Source organism: Berghia stephanieae, chromosome 11 (assembly GCF_034508935.2).
Source record: "Berghia stephanieae isolate SIO BIC M18660-M18661 chromosome 11, UCSD_Bste_1.3, whole genome shotgun sequence".
NCBI lineage: Eukaryota > Metazoa > Mollusca > Gastropoda > Nudibranchia > Aeolidiidae > Berghia > Berghia stephanieae.
In genome coordinates this window covers 44,441,033-44,448,532 of record NC_088370.1, presented here as the reverse complement: position 1 = coordinate 44,448,532, position 7,500 = coordinate 44,441,033, and the positions used below count along the sequence as shown (strand labels likewise).

Sequence of the window (7,500 nt, the reverse complement as noted above, 5' to 3'; positions counted from 1 at the left end):
AAACAAGCAAACAAACAGATAAACAGACATACAAACATGCCATGCATAGGTACAATATAAAATTTAGAAGAAAATGAAAGAAATAAAAAACAAAACCATGAAAATGATGAGAATGAGAAATGAAATAATTATTATATAATATATTTTACATTTTGTTTTTAAGAGTTTTGTAAAATAAATCTTAAGTAACAATGAATAAACCTTGAAACGATATTCACTAAACTTTAAATAAATCTTAAGTAACAATGAATAAACCTTGAAAAGATATTCACTAAACTTTAAATAAATCTTAAGTAACAATAAATAAACCTTGAAAGATATTCACTAAACTTTAAATAAATCTTAAGTAACAATGAATAAACCTTGAAAAGATATTCACTAAACTTTAAATAAATCTTAAGTAACAATAAATAAACCTTGAAAAGATATTCACTAAACTTTAAATAAATCTTAAGTAACAATAAATAAACCTTGAAAAGATATTCACTAAACTTTAAATAAATCCTAAGTAACAATAAATAAACCTTGAAAAGATATTCACTAAACTTTAAATAAATCTTAAGTAACAATAAATAAACCTTGAAAAGATATTCACTAAACTTTAAATAAATCTTAAGTAACAATAAATAAACCTTGAAAAGATATTCACTAAACTTTAAATAAATCTTAAGTAACAATAAATAAACCTTGAAAAGATATTCACTAAACTTTAAATAAATCTTAAGTAACAATGAATAAACCTTGAAAAGATATTCACTAAACTTTAAATAAATCTTAAGTAACAATAAATAAACCTTGAAAAGATATTCACTAAACTTTAAATAAATCTTAAGTAACAATAAATAAACATTGAAAAGATATTCACTAAACTTTAAATAAATCTTAAGTAACAATAAATAAACCTTGAAAAGATATTCACTAAACTTTAAATAAATCTTAAGTAACAATAAATAAACCTTGAAAAGATATTCACTAAACTTTAAATAAATCTTAAGTAACAATAAATAAACCTTGAAAAGATATTCACTGAACTTTAAATAAATCTTAAGTAACAATAAATAAACCTTGAAAAGATATTAAATAAACTTTAAATAAATCTTAAGTAACAATAAATAAACCTTGAAAAGATATTCAATAAACTTTAAATAAATCTTAAGTAACAATAAATAATCCTTGAAAAGATATTCAATAAACTTTAAATTAATCTTAAGTAACAATGAATAAACCTTGAAAAGATATTCAATAAACTTTAAATAAATCTTAAGTAACAATGAATAAACCTTGAAAAGATATTCAATAAACTTTAAATAAATCTTAAGTAACAATGAATAAACCTTGAAAAGATATTCACTAAACTTTAAATAAATCTTAAGTAACAATAAATAAACCTTGAAAAGATATTCACTAAACTTTAAATAAATCTTAAGTAACAATAAATAAACCTTGAAAAGATATTCACTAAACTTTAAATAAATCTTAAGTAACAATAAATAAAACTTGAAAAGATATTCACTAAACTTTAAATAAATCTTAAGTAACAATAAATAAACATTGAAAAGATATTCACTAAATTTTAAATAAATCTTAAGTAACAATGAATAAACCTTGAAAAGATATTCACTAAACTTTAAATAAATCTTAAGTAACAATGAATAAACCTTGAAAAGATATTCACTAAACTTTAAATAAATCTTAAGTAACAATAAATAAACCTTGAAAAGATATTCACTAAACTTTAAATAAATCTTAAGTAACAATGAATAAACCTTGAAAAGATATTCACTAAACTTTAAATAAATCTTAAGTAATAATAAATAAACCTTGAAAAGATATTCACTAAACTTTAAATAAATCTTAAGTAACAATAAATAAACCTTGAAAAGATATTCACTAAACTTTAAATAAATCTTAAGTAACAATGAATAAACCTTGAAAAGATATTCACTAAACTTTAAATAAATCTTAAGTAACAATGAATAAACTTTGAAAAGATATTCACTAAACTTTAAATAAATCTTAAGTAACAATGAATAAACCTTGAAAAGATATTCACTAAACTTTAAATAAATCTTAAGGGGAGGGGCGCCTTCTGAGAGTCATTTTCCATAGTCATCAAATTATTCTTTTTTTAGCTTGTTATTCGTGCTCAGTATATTCAAATTAGAGGGAAAATGTCCACAATTTTGAATTTCCTAATATGGTTGCCATGGAAACGCCGCCATCTTGGATTTTGAATGTTTCAAAAGCAATATACTTCAAAAGCCTAAGGCTTTGATGTTTATTGACATAGAGTTACCAATTTTAGTGACAATGTACTTTGGAAATAGACTAACAATGAAACGCATCGCTTTTTATCATACGCTGAATATAATTCTTTGGGTAGAGTGTTGAATTTCATAAAATTTGAAATTTCAAATTTTCTTGATTTTTCATGAAATATTGAAAAATATCTCTAAACCAATAAAGAAATCGGAAAAAAAGGTTGCATATTATTGTGACTCATTGATTGAAGAAAAAGTGTGCCGAATGCGAAGTATCTAAGTTGAAAAATAAAAAAGCCTTAGGGAAAAAACTTCCAAAAATGTTCATTTTGAGAAAATCGCATTTGAAAGTTTGACATTACTTTATTTAGATATATAACGAAAAATATTGCTGCTGATGAAGACGTTTCGTGGGACGGTGATGATATAGGGGTTGATGTTGCGACAGGCCATACTAATGATCGTAAGGGCACGACAGGTGGTTGTGAATATGGTGTGATGGTGACGATGGTAGTGAAGATGCAGTTGTGATTGGTTCAGAAGATGATGGTAATTGCAATGACAACGTAATAGGGCTTGCAATCAGAGGGCAAGACGTGGAAGGTTGTAGATGTATTGAACATGGAGCTGAACGGGGTTCCAAGACCTGTGAATATAAAGGAATATGTATGTATTTATGTATCTATCTATCTATCTATCTATCTATCTATCTATCTATCTATCTATCTATCTCTTTCTCTCTCTCTCTCTCTCTCTCTCTCTCTATATATATATATATATATAATATATATAATATATATATATATATATATATATATATATATATATATATAACATACATACATATAACAAATGAATTTACTGTAGTAGAATTGTTCTCCATCATTTGATACTGCATAACAATTTATAAAAGTAGATACTTCATACACCATTTTCTCCAATTCACACGATACATACGTACATACAACCTTCCACCAACCCACAAACGCACACACACACACACACACACACACACACACACACACACACATAGACTCACACAGACATACATGCACACAAACCAATGCCCTCTATCCACGTCTCTAATTTGCTATTACTATTACACAACCGCATAGATGCAAGCAGTGTGAATGATATGATTACTTCAATAAACATACGATTGCTGCTTGATACATTATCCCGTAGGTATCTAATAATATTGTAACACCCCAGACACCCCCCCCCCCCACCCTTGATCACACCCGTTTATGTTACGATGCAAATACATCAACTCAACTTCTTATTAGCCTTATTGCAGGGGGAAAACACTCGTAACGTTGACTGGCCCAGATTAAATCAAAACAACTGACCAGTAATGTCTGTCCCTTCTTGTCTTAGTTTCCCATGAGAAGTATGTATCTATATTACCGTACTCGGAACACGATAGTAATAACAAACAGATGTGGGTGACGCATGCATGGTATTGTTGGAGCCAAGATGAGAAAATTTTCTGAGATACAAAAACATAATAAATATCAACTCACCGGCTTTTCTTGGTTTATAGAGTCCCATCTGCGTAAAGCAGCCCTATTGCAATTTGAATTTTGTGTCTTGCTTCTCGGCATCTTGGAAATAAACTTTTTTTTTATCAAAATTAAACAAGGAAAACACAATATAGAATGGAAATTGCAGACATCGAAATCGGAAGAAACGTGGTGAATTCTTATTTTAGGTTTGTTTACCTGAACTATGACCTCACTCGGCCAATGGAATTGCTTCGTTCTGTCGGTTCGGCGTCGGGAGTTTCCGGTTGACCAATCGGAGGCCACGATAATACGAGTCAAGTGTCAAGGGTCATGACCTAACCTCGACAACCTGAAAACTGTGTCAAACCTTTCATTTGTTAGTAATAAGTGGCTTTCTTTCATCAGGTGTTACCCAATCATGCTTCAATCCTGTAGTTTTGTATGCATTTCATTATCATAGCCGAGATGTAAAGGAAAATATAGATACCAAATGTGTACTGATATCATCTATTTTTATGGTTATAAAGGCCTCTGATGTGAGAGTATTACTGGCATCCCTAGGGTGAATTTATGATGTTTTCCAGACGGTAGTCCCTAAATAGAATACAATTTCAACATGACAGAGGCTATAAACACCCTTATTTTGTATTGAATCCTAAAAGGGAATGGTGGACCCTATCAAATAGCTAAAAATCTCAAAATCGATATTTTGAGGCCAAAATCGATTTTCAGGAGGCGCGCCCCCCCTTAAGTAACAATAAATAAACCTTGAAAAGATATTCACTAAACTTTAAATAAATCTTAAGTAACAATGAATAAACCTTGAATAAATATTCACTAAACTTTAAATAAATCTTAAGTAACAATAAATAAACCTTGAAAAAATATTCACTAACCCTTAAATAAACTTGAAGTAAACCTTGAATAAATCTTTCATGAATAATATTAAATAAACCCGAATACATGCTACATAAACCTGAAATAAAACTTCAAAAAACCTTTCAAAAATATTGATTAAACGTTTAAAAAACCTTAAATAAACCTTAAATAAATCTTAAATAAACCTTTCATAAATATTGAATAAACTTGAATAAACCTGACATAAACCTTAAATAAAGCTTAGATAAACATTGAATAAATCTTGAATAGATATTGAATAAACCTCGTATAGATATACAATAAACCTTCAATGAACCTCGAATAGAATTTGATAAACATTGAATAAACCGGGATAAACCTCAAAATAAACCTTTACTAAATATTAAATAAACTTGAATAAACCAGAAATCAACCTTTAACAAACTTTGAATAAATATTCAATAAATCTGAATAAACATTAAATAAAGCTCAAATAAACCTTGGATATTCCTGCCTTGGATAAACCTGACTAAACCTTGAATAAATGTTAAATAAACTTGACTAAACCTGAATAGACCTTGAACAAACATGAATCGACCTTGAATAAATATTGAATAAACCTGAATAAACCTTGAATAAACATGAATCGACCTTGAATAAATATTTAATAAACCTGAATGAACCTTAAATAAACCTCAAATCAACCTTGAATAAACCTGAATAAACATTAAATAATCCTTGAATAAACCTTGAATAAACCTGAATAAACATTAAATAAACCAAGATGATGTTATACTTACATTTAACGACAACTTTCAGTTCCTGCTTGGCAGAGAACCCATTGTTGCTGATGCATTCGTACTTGCCAGACTCCGCACAAGAGATTGGTTTTGTCTTTCTGAATATCTTCGTGTACGGATCTAGTGACGAAGTCGTCACCGTGCCTTCCACTTCAATCCCGGACAGGGCATTCCTGATGGTCACACTTGGAGCGGGCATTCCGTGAGCTTCACAAACAAAGTCGACACGGTCCCCAGCTGTGACTTCAATTTCCCTTAGGCCATCTACCTCGGAATTGATGCTGAATTGGAGTACGATGGCCGGGTCTTTGTGAAGGAAATGATCGTGTTGGAAAATTATAAATATGAACATTTTTGTATCGTGTTTTCACAGATTGAGATAATCCTATATAGCGCAATAACCACTAAACGTGCACAAAGTGCTTTCTAAAGGATCCCTGACCAACAGCAACATGTAACATGTAGAACAAGACATGACGCCCGTTAGACGACATTACAGTTTTTCCGATAGAGGCAACATTGTTCACGGCCAGGTACTCATTTTACACATGTGTACGGTGAGAGAATATGAGTAAAGTGCCTGCTCCAAGGACTCAACTTTACGCCGAGCGAGACTCGTACCCAGGACCTTCCGATCTGAAAGCAAGGGTCAGACTAACCATGCTCAATGAGCTTCATAGTGTTTCATTTAATCCTCTAGCAAACCACATGCTTGGTGCATCAAATTAACTTTCTAATTCACCCGTAGTATATGTATAATATATATAAGATAGCCAGTATATAATTCAAATTACCTCAGAAACGTTAGATTAAAACGTTTTAAAGATGATTTATGAATCTAAGACATTCGTTGTTCACTCACAAGACAAGGAATTGATAGCAATTCTATGACAAGCCCCCATTTTCCATCGCCCTTTCCTGGGTTTAAGTCCCAATCTGAGCGATGCATAGTTGAATCCTTAGAAAATCCTCTTTACTCACATTCTCTCGCCGTTCTCGGGTTAAAATTGAGTTCTTGTCCGCAAACAGCGTTATCTTTGTCCAAAGAAAATTGTACTATTCCTTTACAGGCGTCATGTCTCTTCCTTCCTGTTAAGCGTTGACAGTGCTTATCTAACACAAGCTTCAATAAAAATTATTTTCGGAGTGTAATATTGCCATAGCAAAGGCAGTGGTAGAAAAATATAAGGGAAAATAAAAACGAGTTAATTTATTCATGTTTTCTTTATCAAAATGATTCCAATGAGTTTTTTCCCGTCATCACCTTCGTCATAAATATGTGACCTCTAGCTACAATCGGGTATTATGTCTGGATAAAATTGATGTCAAAATTTAAACGTAAAGATAAAATAAGCGTTAATTAAAGATTTGGGATTTAAAACTTCATAACCGTCTGGCTGTTTTCCTCTATAAAACATTTTATACACTTTAATAATATTTTCCTATTTTTATTATAAATTCAATTTTGACCATCTGAAACAATCCCATATAATACCGTTTTGAATCGGGGGTCACATATCGCTTTTAGCAACAGCTTATGTACGTACCTGATACAATCATTGAAAACGTAGTTGTTTGAGTGTAGCTTCGAGAAATATGACTGGCTGAACAGATACACTCTGACCCGTTCATATCTTTATCGACGACAAAGCTTTCGGTGACAGCTATCCCATCTGCCGTTGTGCTTGGCCCTCCCGTACACCCAATGGTAACGCTACTGACATTGGGAAAGCCACCATTGACATCACAATGTATAGTCAATGTAGAGCCGCGGTAAACACTGATGTCTTTCTGGTTGCCGATGGACTTTCTGTTTACTGTAATCTCCGGTGCGTCAGTTGGTGGTTTTGCTTTTGAGAGATAAAATTTAAACACGAAAATTGATTTAAAACTAAGAAAACCACACAAGAATTTTAAAAAAGTCAATCTGAGACAGAGTTGGTCATTTCTATAGCAATAAATGGAAAATAGCAATTGCTTGCAACCCTTTGGATAGTAAGTTGTTCTATCCCAAAGTACTTTCCACCAGATCTAACAGACGTAGCTACCAAGTAAAAGTCTGGTCTTAACCTGGAT

The 7,500-nt window shown here is 30.8% G+C and overlaps 1 protein-coding gene across 1 annotated transcript in view; it reads right to left on the bottom strand.

Annotated features, from left to right (window-relative positions):
* The window catches only part of LOC144957219 (uncharacterized), a 56,384-nt gene that overhangs the window by 15,358 nt on the left and 33,526 nt on the right, over positions 1–7,500 (bottom strand). The window contains exons 17-18 of the mRNA XM_078888278.1: positions 6,972–7,274; positions 5,425–5,730 (exon numbers count right to left, since the gene is read on the bottom strand). The gene's annotated coding sequence lies outside the window, so the exon portion shown is untranslated. The remainder of the gene's footprint in view (positions 1–5,424; positions 5,731–6,971; positions 7,275–7,500) is intronic.